The sequence below is a fragment of the Panthera onca genome, chromosome E2 (assembly GCF_046562875.1).
Source record: "Panthera onca isolate mPanOnc1 chromosome E2, mPanOnc1 haplotype 2, whole genome shotgun sequence".
Lineage (NCBI taxonomy): Eukaryota > Metazoa > Chordata > Mammalia > Carnivora > Felidae > Panthera > Panthera onca.
Genome location: NC_138353.1, coordinates 18,010,551 through 18,024,542, shown reverse-complemented (window position 1 = coordinate 18,024,542; position 13,992 = coordinate 18,010,551). Strand labels below are relative to the sequence as shown.

At 45.7% G+C, this 13,992-nt stretch overlaps 1 long non-coding RNA gene across 2 annotated transcripts in view; it reads right to left on the bottom strand.

The window, feature by feature from the left end:
* LOC132691056 (uncharacterized) overlaps positions 1–13,349 on the bottom strand; it is a 66,067-nt gene extending 52,718 nt beyond the window's left edge. For both annotated transcript variants that reach the window (XR_013552379.2, XR_013552380.2), the window contains exon 1: positions 13,037–13,349. This is a non-coding gene — a long non-coding RNA (uncharacterized LOC132691056). The remainder of the gene's footprint in view (positions 1–13,036) is intronic.
* Positions 13,350–13,992: the final 643 nt, after the last annotated feature.

Here is a 13,992-nt window from a genome sequence, read left to right as displayed (position 1 = left end):
AGGTCTTAATCAGTAGCATGTTCAGCACCTGAGCTACACATTATTTTTTTAGGACATTAACTCAAGAGTGCCTGGCTGGCTCAGTCAGTAGAGCATGAGACTCTTGATCTCGGGGTCGTGAGTTTGAGCCCCGTGTTGGGTATAGAGATTACTTAAAAATAAAATCTTAAAAAAAAAAAAAAAAAAAAAAAAAAAAGACACTAACTCAGGGAATCAAGCCCAGAAGAATTAACCAAAATGTTTTGGAGAGTTGAAACCCTATGACGGTGATGATTGAACAAATGCCAGCCACTATTCCAGAGAAGTAGCCTAAGATGATGGAAGGAATTTTCGAAGGTCAACAAGTGAAAGAGAGTTTAAATCCAGGTCTGCCTTTCTCCAAAGCACCTGCTTTTTCGTTGACTCAAGAGAAGCAAGTAAGAGAATGTTGGATATGTGGCTGAACCAAGGTGAGGTCCAGCTCATGGAAGACACATTCTGTGTAGCTCACGGGGGAAGAACAAGGATCAGAGGCAGAAGAAGCAGGGAGCTGCATCTCAAACAGTCAGGGCTGTTTAAAATGGAACTGAGCTAGGGGTGCCTGGGTGGCTCAGTTGGTTAAGCATCGGCTCAGGTTATGATCTCACAGTTCATTAAGTTCAAGCCCCACGTCAGGCTCTGTGCTGACAGCTCAGAGCCTGGAGCCTGCTTTGGATTCTGTGTCTTCCTCTCTCTCTGCTCCTTCCTCATTCATGTGCTTGTGCTCTCTCTCTCTCTCTCAAAAATAAACACTTAAAAAAAAATGTTTTTAATGGAACTGAGCTAACTCACCAAGGTAGTCACCCGCCAGTTCCAGAAATACTGAAGTGGAAAACAGAAAATATCTATCCTGGAACATTGAGGAAACGGACACACCTGGTTAGAGCTGAACCAGTTAAGTGTCAAACCCTTTCCTGCTCAGAGATTCCCAGGGTTTCAGACACATGGCTGCTCTTGCCAATCACAGAAGCGCAAGAAAATCTCTGGTCTGAGATTTTCAGGGTGAACCTTTTGCTGCTCACTAACACGTCTTTGATCTGCATGAAGTCATATGATATATAGTACATTTCTTCCCTGGGAAATTAATAGCTCATTTGTCCAACAAATATGTATGGGTTACCTACTAGAAGCCAGATACTTTTCCAAGGGCTGGAGATGCAGAGTGTATAAGAGACAAGGTACCTGACCTCTTGGGGCTTCCATTCCAGTGGGGAAAAACAGTCAATAAGTAAACAAGTAAGCCAGGAAATTTCAAAATGTGCAACTGGTTTTTACAACTGGAGTAAAATAGAAACGTGGGGGAAAGTACAATGAGAGGTTAAGGGAGTTTCGAAGATTCTCCTGAGTCAGTGATATTCAGCTGAGAACTGAATGATGAGAAGGAGTTGCCATACAAAGGCCCATGGGAAGAACATTCTAGAAATAGGAACTGCTGATGCAAAGGGAGAGAGGAGGGAGAAAACCTTAGCTTCTCAAAGGCTGAAAGAGGGCCAGTGTGGGGCTAGAGCAATGCTCTGCAAATGTAGGCATGGAGAGTTTGCTAAAGCACAGATTACTGTCTTCCCTCCCCACAGTTGTAGAAATCAGTAGGTCTGGGATGGGACCCAAGAATCTACCTCGAACAGTCCCAGGTGATACTGACGCTGGTGGTCAGTGACCACTTTTTGAGAACCACTGGGCTGGCATACAGCGACCTGGGGAGAGAGCCATACAAGATGAAGCCGAGGAGGTCAGCAGGGACCAGACCACGCCAATCTTTTAGGCCACAAATAGTCTGAATTTATTCTAAGAGCTTTGGAGACCATTCAAAGGTTCTAAGCAAAAAAGCAGAATGGTCTGATTTCCATTTTAAGACAGTCACTCTGATATCTGTGCCTACCACTGAAGGGAGATGGTTGTTAGGAACAAGGAGATAACGCACAGGACAGATCTAAGAACCATAACATACTACAGCGAGCATGCAGGGTTTTCACCCGACTGGTAGCTCCCTGAAAGTGGGGGCTGTGCCTTCTACCATTAGAACTGTCCAAGGACCAGATAGCCAGGAGGAGGCCCCCATAAGTTATCACGCATCTACTTGACAAATGCGTGCACCTCATGTGTGCTAGAAAATGTTTAAAACAACTAGGTTGGGGGATTTGTTGGGAGTGGAGTGGGTAAGAGTGGGGTGGAGGACGGTGAAGCCCTAATTTGTAGCACTTGCCAACTTTTGTTGGGCCGATTTCTACCAACATGGAGATGCCGAACGCGGGTCTGGCAAGTGATGTTAATGAGCAGTTCTTGCAAGCACATCACTGGATATACCTCCCGGCACATATGCTCAACTGGCAGACAGATCACGTCCTATTTGAGAAAACAATCTCTCTCCCTGGCTACATATAGTACAGGGCTCTGGCACAGGGACTTCTCAATAATAAACACTAGCTGAATGTGGCTGGCTGGGCCCGATCCAAGAGGATCCGGGTGGCTGGTTAGATTGTGAGACTCCCGAGTCCCCTGTAGGATGACAGATGGGTAAACAGAAATATTAGTGCCCGGTTAATGAATAACACAGACAGCAGCCTAGAGCCGCTACCAGGAAACCAGGGTGGAGGGAGCTGGCTCAGCCTGACCAGGGGGCCCGACCAGCAGGAAAAGGGAACCTGGCATCAACTATTTCACTTCCTCTTTCTGGAAAAGACGCCGTTGTGCCCCTTCCTCAGAAATTCTCATCTGACCAGAGCCAGAGCTGTAGGATTTTGTGGTGATCACCGTGGTCCAAGGGAGCAGGGGAGTGCGGCTGGGAGGGTCTGAAGGAAAACACAGCCAAGATGCCACAACTGCCTTCAATTCGCCTGCCCCTTGGCTCCAGGTTGTTGTCAGTTCTCCTTTTTATCAGCTTTCCCTACCTCCTGTGGTTAAGTACTTCTGCCCCATTTTTTTTTTCATTATTTTTCTCTAGTCACAGGAAATGAGGACATTTCTCATCTACAAATTGCACATTCAACCAGGAAATTGGGCCAAAGATCTCTAAGTCCGCCGCGGTGCCTGCCCAGTAACCCACTTGGCAAAAATTTGAAGGTCTGCGGAGATAGGAGACGGGAGGTCCGGTGGGGGTGGCCGGGGGCCACGGTGAGCCGTCCACCAGCAGCTTACCCAAGCCCTGGTATAGTCTCGGGCTCCTTCTCTCCAGCCACAGTCCCCTGGCATCTGGCAGGCCGAACGACGATCAGCCTCAAGGAGACGGTGTTAGGAAAGTAAATACACTACTTTCAAATCTAGATGTTTGAAAAAGCCGATATGCAGGTACAGTAGTCTAGAGTCTCTAAAGTGCCACAGCAGACATTACATCATTCGGCTTTCCGTGGGTGTAGGCATTTGTTGATCCACAAGCGTTTACCGAGGCCTACTATGTGTTGGGCCCTGTTCCAGGTGCTAAAAACACAGCAGTGAACGAGGATGAGATCCCTGACCTCATGCGGCTCATATTCCAGTGGGAGAGCAGACAGGAAAACCAATAAACAGACACTTGGGGGCAGTGCTAAGATCTGTGAAGACACTGAGACAGAGTCAGGGGACTAGGTGGCTACTTTTGAATGAGTGGCTTGGAAAGGCCTCTTGAAAGTGACATCTGAGGGACACCTGAGTGGCTCAGCTGGTTAAGTGTCTGACTCTTGATTTTGGTTCAGGTCATGACTCACGGTTTGTGAGATCGAGCCCCACATCAAGCTCCATGCTAGGTACGGAGCCTGCTTAAGATTCATTCTCTTTCTCCCTCTCTCTCTCTCTCCCTCTGCCTCTACCCCACTCGCACACTAGCATGCATGCTGCTCTCTCTCTCAAAATAAAATAAAGTTAAATTTAAAAAAAAAAGAGAGAGAGAGAGAGAGATTTGAGTTGCAACCAGAATGGAAAGAAGGAATCATGCATACCAAGAATTGGCAGGGGAAACAGGGAGGGAGCAATGGACGGGGAACCTTCCAAGCAAAGGGTTCAAAGCAGGTGCAAGGCTTGAACAAGCCAAACTTGCACAAAAGAAAAGGCCAGGGTGACTGGGGCTCAGTGGTGGCTGGAAGATCGAGAAAGGGTCAGATCACAGGCGTTCTCGAAGGTTTAGGATAAGAAGCACAGCCGATACCTTCCACCTACTTGACAACAAGAAAAGCTGAGGCCCAGAGCTTTTTAAAGTGCCATGTGCCAACCCTCATCAGAATGGTTTTCTGACCCCAGACTCCCTCTCAAAAGGAGCTGCACACGCTCTTCTTCACTCTCTCAACCTGACACCTCACTGCAGAAGAGAAAGGTGGGCAGGAAACGTGATTCGTGCTGCGGGCAGCTTTGGGGTACAGAAAGTTGGGGAGGGAGGGAGAGATTGGCAAGGTGCTGTGGAAAGAAAGGAACCAGAGGTGGAACAAGACACCCCAGAGTGCGAGCACAGCGCAGACCGGTGTGGAAAGCTGGCTTCCAGGAGGGAGCCGTGGCCGAGCAGAGGTGGGCTGCCCAGCAGGAGGTGGAGGTAACCATGAGCCGTCCCACGCTGTCCCCGTGTCCGCTGACCTAGAGCAGAAATGGCGTGAGGACACAATCATGGCACTTTGGGGCATCGCAGAAAGCCTCAGGTCCAACGATTCTCAACCCAGGCTGCACTCTGAGCCACCCGAGAAGCTTCTGAAAAATGCCAGTGCATCTGAGTATTTTATTTTGTTAAAGCCCCCCAGGTGCTTGAGAAGCTCGGAGGGTTGAGAAGCGATGTCTGGTCCTGATCCTCTGCTGGGCCAGTCAGAGGGGGTTCCGGGAAGGCAGCAGGGAGGGCACAGTGACTGGTTTTGAACCCAGGCTTCCGCTGTGCATCTGGACTCCTCCGGGCTTTAGTTTTCTAACTGAAAAACAATGGGGCTAACACACTTAAATCATCACACTACTGTGAGGACTGAATGAGTTTAACACTGTACATGCAAACACTTCGAACGGCGTCTCACACCTGTGGATGTTCACGCACGTTTACCCAAGGCCGTCTTTCTAAACGGTGATTCCATTCTTCTGCTTAGAGGCCTCCAAGTGCTTCTCGGGGCTGGCAGAATAAATCGCAAACCCACCCCACGGCCAGCAAGGTCCTGCGGGATCTAACACTCACCCACCTGCCCAAGCTCATCTCCCTCTCTCACACACACCCCTTCTCTCACTTCATCTTTCTGGCCTCAGATCCTTCGCACTCGCTGTTCCCTCTTCCTGAAGCCTTCTTCCCCCCAGTTCCCACTGTGGCCCCGAGTCTTCAACTGTCAGCCTGTCTGTGACTTCAATTTCATTTGCTCACAGGACTTTTTCCTCGACCCGCTCCAGAAGTGCCTGCCTCCCTCTCATACGCTCACTCGCATTACCCCGAGTTACTGACTTTACTGCACTGGGCACGACCTGATCGCATCTATTGTTGTCTTACTTCTTAGGTTTTTGAAAGATACACAGGCACGTGCTTTAATGAGTCAAATGGTTTGCTGCAAAAAACAGCATCCCTCACCTTTCGCCCCACCCAGGACACTTAGCTCTTCCTGGAGGCCATGGCTTTCACCTCCTTTCAACTAATCACAAATCCCTCATATCTTTAAGGAACTTGCTTACTTTACTATACTTCTTTTTTTAATATCAGGTTTGATCTGTTAACTTCCCCCGATGGCAGATGAAGATTTAACTCTCTCCAATACATGAACACACACACACCTCCCCGCTCAGTATCCCAATTACATCATAACTGTGTTCCAATACTCAACGCTCGCATTATTGTGACTATGTAAATAGTGGAGTTCTATAGTACACTATCATTATTCTTCTACTCTGAACACATTTTCCCATCCTGTAGAATTAATAATTGCCTTATTTTTCATTTGCTTGCTTTTCTATATACCCAAACTCTTTGCCAATGGTCTTCTTTCTCTCCTTCCGAGACCTTCGGTGGTATTAGCAAGATATGGATTTCATTTTCTTGAAGAAATCTCTCCCAGAACTTTCTGACCTGCTCCCGTCTGGATGGGTGGCAATTTATGCCAGGTGTCCAGCCGGCCCCTGGATGCTCTTGAGAGGCTTTTTGCTTCTCTGCTCTAGTTTCTCTTCCTCGGTTTATGTCCTCTAACAGCTTCTTAGAAAGTAAATGTTTTGAGGGGAGCCTGGGTGGCTCAGTCGGTTAAGCATCCAACTTTGGCTCAGGTCATGATCTCACGGTTTATGAGTCTGAGCCCGGTGTCGGGCTCAGTGCTGACAGCTCGGAGCCTGGAGCCCTGCTTCGGCTTCTGTGTCTCCCTCTCCTGCTGCCCTTCCCCCGCTCGTGCTCTGTCCCTCTCAAAAATAAATAAAACATTAGGGGCGCCTGGGTGGCGCAGTCGGTTAAGCGTCCGACTTCAGCCAGGTCACGATCTCGCGGTCCGTGAGTTCGAGCCCCGCGTCAGGCTCTGGGCTGATGGCTCGGAGCCTGGAGCCTGTTTCTGATTCTGTGTCTCCCTCTCTTTCTGCCCCTCCCCCGTTCATGCTCTGTCTCTCTCTGTCCCAAAAATAAATAAAAAACGTTGAAAAAAAAAAAAAAAATTAAAAAAAAAAATAAATAAAACATTAAAAAAAATTTTTTTTAAGGAAGTAAATGTTTTGGGACTCTGCACGTCAGAAATTATTCTACCTTTGTGCTTCATTGGTAAGGATGACGTGGGAATTCTAGATTGGAAATAATTTTTGTTCAGAATTTTCAAGGCATCACGATACTGCCTTCTAGCTTCTGGTCTTATTGAAACTTCCTGATTCCTTGATCCCTTGTTTGTGGCCTTTGTCTCATTGGAAACCTCTAGGGCCTTATGCTTCTCACAAGTGTTTTAAAACTTCATCCTTTTGTGCAGGCACTCAATGGGCTCTTTTCATCTGCAAAATAATATCCTTCCGTTTGGGGAATTTCTCTTAACACATTTTGTGATTATTTCCTTGCCTTCATTTTCTCTCTTCTCTCTTTCTGGCACTCCTATTATTTGGGGCATACTGGACCTCCTAGACTGGCCCACTAATCTTCCCTTCTCTCCTATTTACCGTCTCTCCACTTTTTTGCTCTACCTTCAGTGAGATTTCTTCAAGTTTATCTTCCAGTCCTTCTATTTAATCTTTCCTTTTTGCTATCCGTTTTCACTTCCAAGCATTCTCTTTTATTCTTGATCTTGTTTCAAGGTTGTAATATCCACTCTGATCTTTTTTGAGGAATTTTCGTCTCCCTGCTCTAAGTTGCCTTGTTGGCATGGGTCTCTATTCCTTTATCTTACAAGTTTTCATCAGCTATCTGGTAATTCTTGCTTGTCTTAAAGGGAAAGAAGGGAACTAATTTTTTTGAGGTATATGAAAAGTACAAAAAGGTAATATGACATGATTCCAGGGTTTGCTTTAAAAACAGAAAAGAGGGGCGCCTGGGTGGCTCAGTCGGTTGAGCGTCCGACTTCAGCTCAGGTCATGATCTCGCAGTTCGTGGGTTCGAGCCCCACATCAGGCTGTGTGCTGACCGCTTGCTCAGAGCCTGAAGCCTGCTTCCGATTCTGTGTCTCCTTCTCTCTCTGCCCCTCCCCTGCTCACGCTGTGTCTCACTCTGTTTCTCAAAAATAAATAAATGTAAAATAAATAAATAAACAAATAAATAAAAACAGAAAAGAAAGGAGCACCTAGGTGGCTCAGTCAATTAAGCAAGGTCCGACTCTTGACCTCAGCTCAGGTCTTGATCTCAGGGTTGTGAGTTCATACCCCGCATTGGGCTCCGCACTAGGTGTGAAGCCTACTAAAAACACACACAGAAAAAAGGGAAGGGGAGGGAAGAGGAGGGGAGAGGTGGGGAGGGAAGGGAAGGGAAGGCGAAGGGAGGGAAGGGAAGGAAAAGAAAGGAAAGGAAAGGAAAGGAAAGGAAAGGAAAGGAAAGGAAAGGAAAAGAAAAGAAAAAAGAAAAGAAAAGAAGAGGAATGGAAGAAGCCACTATGGTAAAATCTCAAAAACTGTTGAATCTGGGTGATGGATAAATTAGGTTCTATTGTACTCTTCCCTCTACTTATGATGTCTGAAAACAGTCAAAGTACCAATGTAGTTGTTGATGGGATTTGGTTCCTTAAGGGCTGTGAAACGGAGGGCCTCTGTTCCTCACTGGCTATGGGCTGGAGGTCTCCCTCAGTTCCTTACTATGTGGGCCTCTCCACAGAGCAGCTGGCTTCCACCATAGCAAACAAGCAAGAAAGCAAGAGAAGACAAGACAGAAAGCAGCCTTCTTATAAACCTAATCATCAACATGATCTTCTGCCATTTTCTACTCAGCCCATTCTCAAAGGGAGAGAGAATTACCCAAGAGTGAATACCACAGGGTGAGATCACTGGGGCCATCTTGGAGGCTGCCTTCCACAGAGACTAAATAATGAATGGAAGTTGTGAGCACATGAATTAGGCTTCACTGCAGGATGATTCTGCTGGGTCATGCAGTTGGGGAACTTCCAATGTCAACTTGGGGTTTTTCTTCTTGGGCTGATCAAATTTCCCAGAAAAACAAACAAGTCTTCTAATCTCCTTCCTGGAAGATGAAAGTTGGACTATCAGTCAGTTAGAAGCCAAATAGAGAAGAGGGCATCCATCATTCCTTTAATCTCCTTTTGACATGCTGGTACCTCTTCCAAGTATGTCTGGTGTCCCAGGTTCCAAAGATCCTCTGTATTATCCTCTCCAGAGAATAAACTGTAGGTCTTTTCCTGGGTGAGGGGCAGTTACCTCCTATCAGAGAACTGAGGTCGAAATCTGGGGATTTTTTTTCATACATTTTCAACCAGTCTCCCTGACATTAGTGTGCTTTCACCCTCATTTCCAGAGGTACCTGTTGCTATTCATTCATGAGCTTTATGCGGACTGTGCAGTAAAAACTTGGTCGAGTCCTGGATTTTCCCACTAGTGGCTTAGGATTCAACTTCCACAAGTCTACATTTCCAGTTACCACTCTTTCATCTGCTTTGCAGCTTCCAAACCTTTGTTGGCATTACATCCTCTATTGTTCTCCCTGCCCTTATGGCTTTAGAGCCTTTCTAAAAGATCCCCTTACTGTCTTTGTAGTGTGATTTCAGGAGGGAGCCAAAGGGGCTGTGTGTGCTCAATCCACCATCATTAGCCTCAGATACTTCTTCTTTACTATTATTTGTTTACTTTTTTGTTGTCTGTCTCCCCTCTTGAATGTAAGTTCCAGGAGAACTTGTCTATTTCATTCACCTATGCATCCCCAGAACCACTGACACAGGTAGGTGTTCAACAAATGACTGAATCAATTTGCCAAAGAAGGAATCTTGCTACTCTCCATCAAAAAGTTGGTAGCAGACCCATGGCTCCTGGTTTCCCATCCAGCGCCCTTCCTGCCACAGCATGTGTGGGATGTAAGTCATTTTGCTAACTAATGATACCTAACAGGTTATAAAGTGCTTTACATGTTATAAGGTGGTTTCAGAATGTTATCTCACTTGATCTTGACCATAGCCCAAGCCAGATAGAAAAAGGATTATTACTGGCCCTAATATAGTTATGACCCTTGCCAAGAACTATCCTATGCCAAAGAAATCACCAACCTTGTTCCTGACCTTTCACCCTGTGCCCACTGCCATTTGTCTGGCCCTTTCCATAATTTCCTCTGCAAGTGGAACTCTTAAGGCCTGTCTTCTCTCAAGGAAATGGTCCTCAAAGACCAGGACCAGTTCCTTCATAAAGAAGGAAACAGGTACACACATGGGTAAGTAATTCAAGGGCTTCTGAGCAAAAAGGATGTCTGAGTTTTGTGACATCATTAGAGCAGAAGAAAAGAAAAGTGGGACTCTCCAAATTCCTAGAGCATAGAGAAGAGGTTGGTACCGGGAGGGTGCTTATATGCTAGAAGGAGAGGGAAGAAGTCCCAGAATTAAAGAGCAGTATAGGTATGGTGGGGAAAAAGTGGGATGGAAATAACCATCTACCATAACCAGCAGACTCTCATAAAATTAAAATAAAGTTAAAATAAAATAAAATATAATAAAATAAAATAAAATAATTAAAATAAAATAAAATAAAATAAAATAAAATAAAATAAAATAAAAAATGGGGAGCCTGGGTGGCTCAGTCGGTTGACCGTCCAACTTTGGCTCAGGTCATCATCTCGCCATTCCCAAGTTTGAGCCCTGTGCCAGGCTCTGTGCTGACATCTCAGAGCCTGAAGCCTGTTTCAGATTCTCTGTCTCCCTCTCTCTCTGCCTTCTCCTGCTCATGCACTGTCTCTCTCAAAAATAAACAAACATTAAAAAAAAAAAAAAAGTAATGAAAATCTATAACATAATCACAAAGCCAGTTAGAAAATATTCCAGACAGCACGTCTTATAAAACAATGACATCAAGATCTTGAGATCGAGACTAGCTTGGACTCTGAAGAATCTGAACTCTGCCTGAGGACCCCAGGGAAAAGTGAAAGCAGGTACAAGGGCCCCTTGAGGGAAACACGACACAACCTCAGAAGGCCGCACCATGTCCCAAAGGCACAGGGCACAGAGGTAAGAGGCTGTAAAGAACCCCTCACTTCCCCTGTGCTAGATGTCGTCCTCTTTTGGAAAGTGCCTGCCATCTCCTGGGTGTATCAGGTTACTACCTACCTCCAGAGCCCGGGAGAGCCCTGGCACCACAGAGGCTGTGGCCTTGCTAATGACTCACAGGCAGGCAGGCAGGCAGGCATCTCTCAAAAGCAGAAGTTTAGGGACCAGGAGTTGCTAAGCCTGTGACTAATCAAGTCTTGGTGTGGAAAGAGGTGCAAGGCACCTTATTAAGCTACAAAAAGCAGTTGCAGGAGAGTGCACAGCAAAAGGTATTATCTATGATCTTTAAAATAAATATACAGGTATACCTCAGAGATGCTTTGGCTTGAGTTCCAGACGACCGCAATAAAGGACGTCAAATGAATTTTTTGGCTTCCCAGTCTATTTAAAGGAATACTGTAAGTTTATTAAGTGTGCAATAGCATTATGTCTAAAAAAAAAAAAAAAAGCAAAGTACGTATCTTCATTAAAACCTACTGTGTTGCGGCTCTGGGCTGATGGCTCGGAGCCTGGAGCCTGTTTCCGATTCTGTGTTTCCCTCTCTCTCTGACCCTCCCCCGTTCATGCTCTGTCTCTCTCTGTCCCAAAATAAATAAAAAACGTTGAAAAAAAAAAAAAAAAAAAAAAACCTACTGTGTTGCTAAAAAACGCTAACCGTCATCTGAGCTTTTAGTGAGTCATCATCACCAATCACGGGTCACCATAACAAATACAATAATAAAGAAAACGTTTGAAATATTGCAAGAAATACCAAAATGTGACACAGAGACACGAAGTCTGCACATGCTGTTGGAAAAATGGCGCCGGTGGACTTGCTCGACACAGGGTTGCCACAAACCTTCAATTTGTAAAAATAAACGCGGTTATCTTCAAAGTGCAAAAAAACAACACACAAATGAAGCATGCCTGCACGTAGTAAAGCAGCTAAGCGTTCGGAGACCTTCGCACACGCAGACGGCACTGATCTTTTCAGCACACGCTATTCAGCTCCTCACCAAAGCACACCGGTGATGAGGTTTTTTGGGGGCGATGGGGAGGTTTTCGTGGGGATGGTCCAGAGCGGAAGGCCAAGAAAGAATTCTTGAAGATGTCTTTGGTGCAAAAATGTGATTTTATTAAAGCACGGGGACAGGACCCACGGGCAGAAATATACTATAAAGTTGGAAAGGTAAAGTCAAATGGGAGGCCTCCAGAAGAACTTTGATATGCTAAAGAGGACTCCTAAGATACTTGAGGCCTTGCTGTTGTCAAGCTAAGGTTATTTTCCCTCTAGTAAGGCATTAACATTATGATGGCAGGGGGTTCCTGGAGAAATGTTCTACTCTGAATTTGCCTCAAGTATTTGTCAATGGGCAGCAGGTTACGAGGAAATTTAATTTTCTGCCATTTCCTTCTTGCCTTTGTTCCTCATATCACTATGAAGGGGTGATGTTGGGGTTTCGGGAAACTGAGTCTACAGGTTTCTGGAGATTAGGCAGTTGATAAGATTGCCTTTTTCTTGTAATTTACTAAGATATTTACAAACTGATGGAGACTCAGGTCCTGCAGGACTGTGATCTCTATCAATTAACCATTTGCTTTCTTTCCTTTCCTTTGTCCTTGGGCAGCCAGAAGGGCCTAAGGAATGTCACAAACATCCCACTTGACGGAGGGGGGCGGGGGTGCTAGCTTGTATTTTGCCTTCAGCCTGCCTTATGCTCATCACCGGCACTGCCATGACTTTTCCCCTTATAGAAAGGGAAACTGAGACTCAAGAGTGATCATTAAAGAACTTGCCAGCCACCTCACAGTAACTAAGTGGCAGGGGTAGGACTAGAACCTGGGCCTGTGTGACTCTGGAATCTGAACTCTCAGCCATTCTCGTATACGGCCTCCTCAAGAAGAGCATGTCCACGCATGCACACAGGTGTGTGTGTGTGTGTGTGTGTGTGTGTGTAATTCTGAAAGCTATGCAACAGTCAACAGTGGTTACTTAAGGAATTAGGGGAAAGGGAAGTAAGTCAACTTGCATTCTGCTACTAAACAATTCTGTACTGTTTACATTTTTTCAATGGCTATGTATGATTTTATAACAAAAATATAAAGTCTTATTTTAAGTAATAATTCTGCTCCCCAAACAGCCACAGAAAAGAAAACTCAAGTTAGTCTTAGCATTTAGGCCCTGTTTACTGAGCAATTACTATGTCCTAGGCTGAATGACTATGTCCTAAGGACTTCGCATTCATGACTTCACTGAATTCTCACAACCAGGTCTAGAAGGGGGGCATTATCATTCAGCCCCTTTACAGAAAAGGAACCTGAGGCTCAGGGATGTAAACTGACCTTATCAAGGTCACATAACAATGCAGGGACTCAGCTCAGGTCTGACTGGTTTCAGACCCCATGTTTCTACCTACTCCGTATGCTAGTCACACAGGAATGATCACGACGACGATAATAGCAAGTTAAGTGCTTACCGTGGGCCAGACCCATGCTCTTCATGCATGAGGTCATCAAATCTCCAAGGCAACCCCAATTTTACAGATGAGGAAACTGAAGCCACTTATTTGTCCAGGGTCACCCAGCAGAATTGGGACTGGAATCCAAATCACCATACATGTGTCCACCCAGAAAAGAGGCAGAGTTAAAAATAAAACAAAAGTACTTACTTGCAATTCAGGGAGCACAGATTCCATCCCTCCTCTGGGAACAAAAGTCAAGGGTTTCTACAGATAAGAGGGAATGCTTATACACATTGTTTACAAAGAATTTTGATTGGTGTTGGTAACAAAAAACTAATCTTCACTGCATATAATTGGTTGCTAAGGCTGTCACTAAGCAAAGTCTCTTACTGTTGCAGGTGTTCGGGCTGAGTCCTTGGAATATTTGTTGTTTGGCCCAGTTCAAATGCTCACCGTTTCACAGGTGAGGACAGGCATAAGGCACATCTTAATGGCCTCCCGGCTCCATTTGAAAACCCCTTGACATAAGGGGTTTCATTGCACCTATCACACACGACGTTGGCATCCACCCAGCCGCTCGAACCAAACACTCAGTAGTTATCCTGACTCCTTCCTTTCTTTCCTTTCCCTCCCTCTGTCCAGTTTCGCTTGGTTCTAGCTTCTGGAAGATAGGAGCTCGCTTCTCCCTGTCCAGCTACCTCAGCCCAGGTGGAAGCTGAGGCCAACTGGACAAGGGAGCCTAAGGCAAGCTGATAGCCGCAAACCACCCCGCCCCCCCAAGGTGGGATGTGCGTGATATTCCTCGGGCCCTTCTGGCCGCCCAAGAACAAAGAAAAGGACAGAAAACAAATGGTTAAACTGATAGAGTCTCCGAGTTTACTTACAGTAATCTCATCAATTGCTTCAGCTCCAGGAACTCCCTACTATCTTAAGAAAGCCTTGCTAGAGGGAAAAACCACCTTAGCTTGACA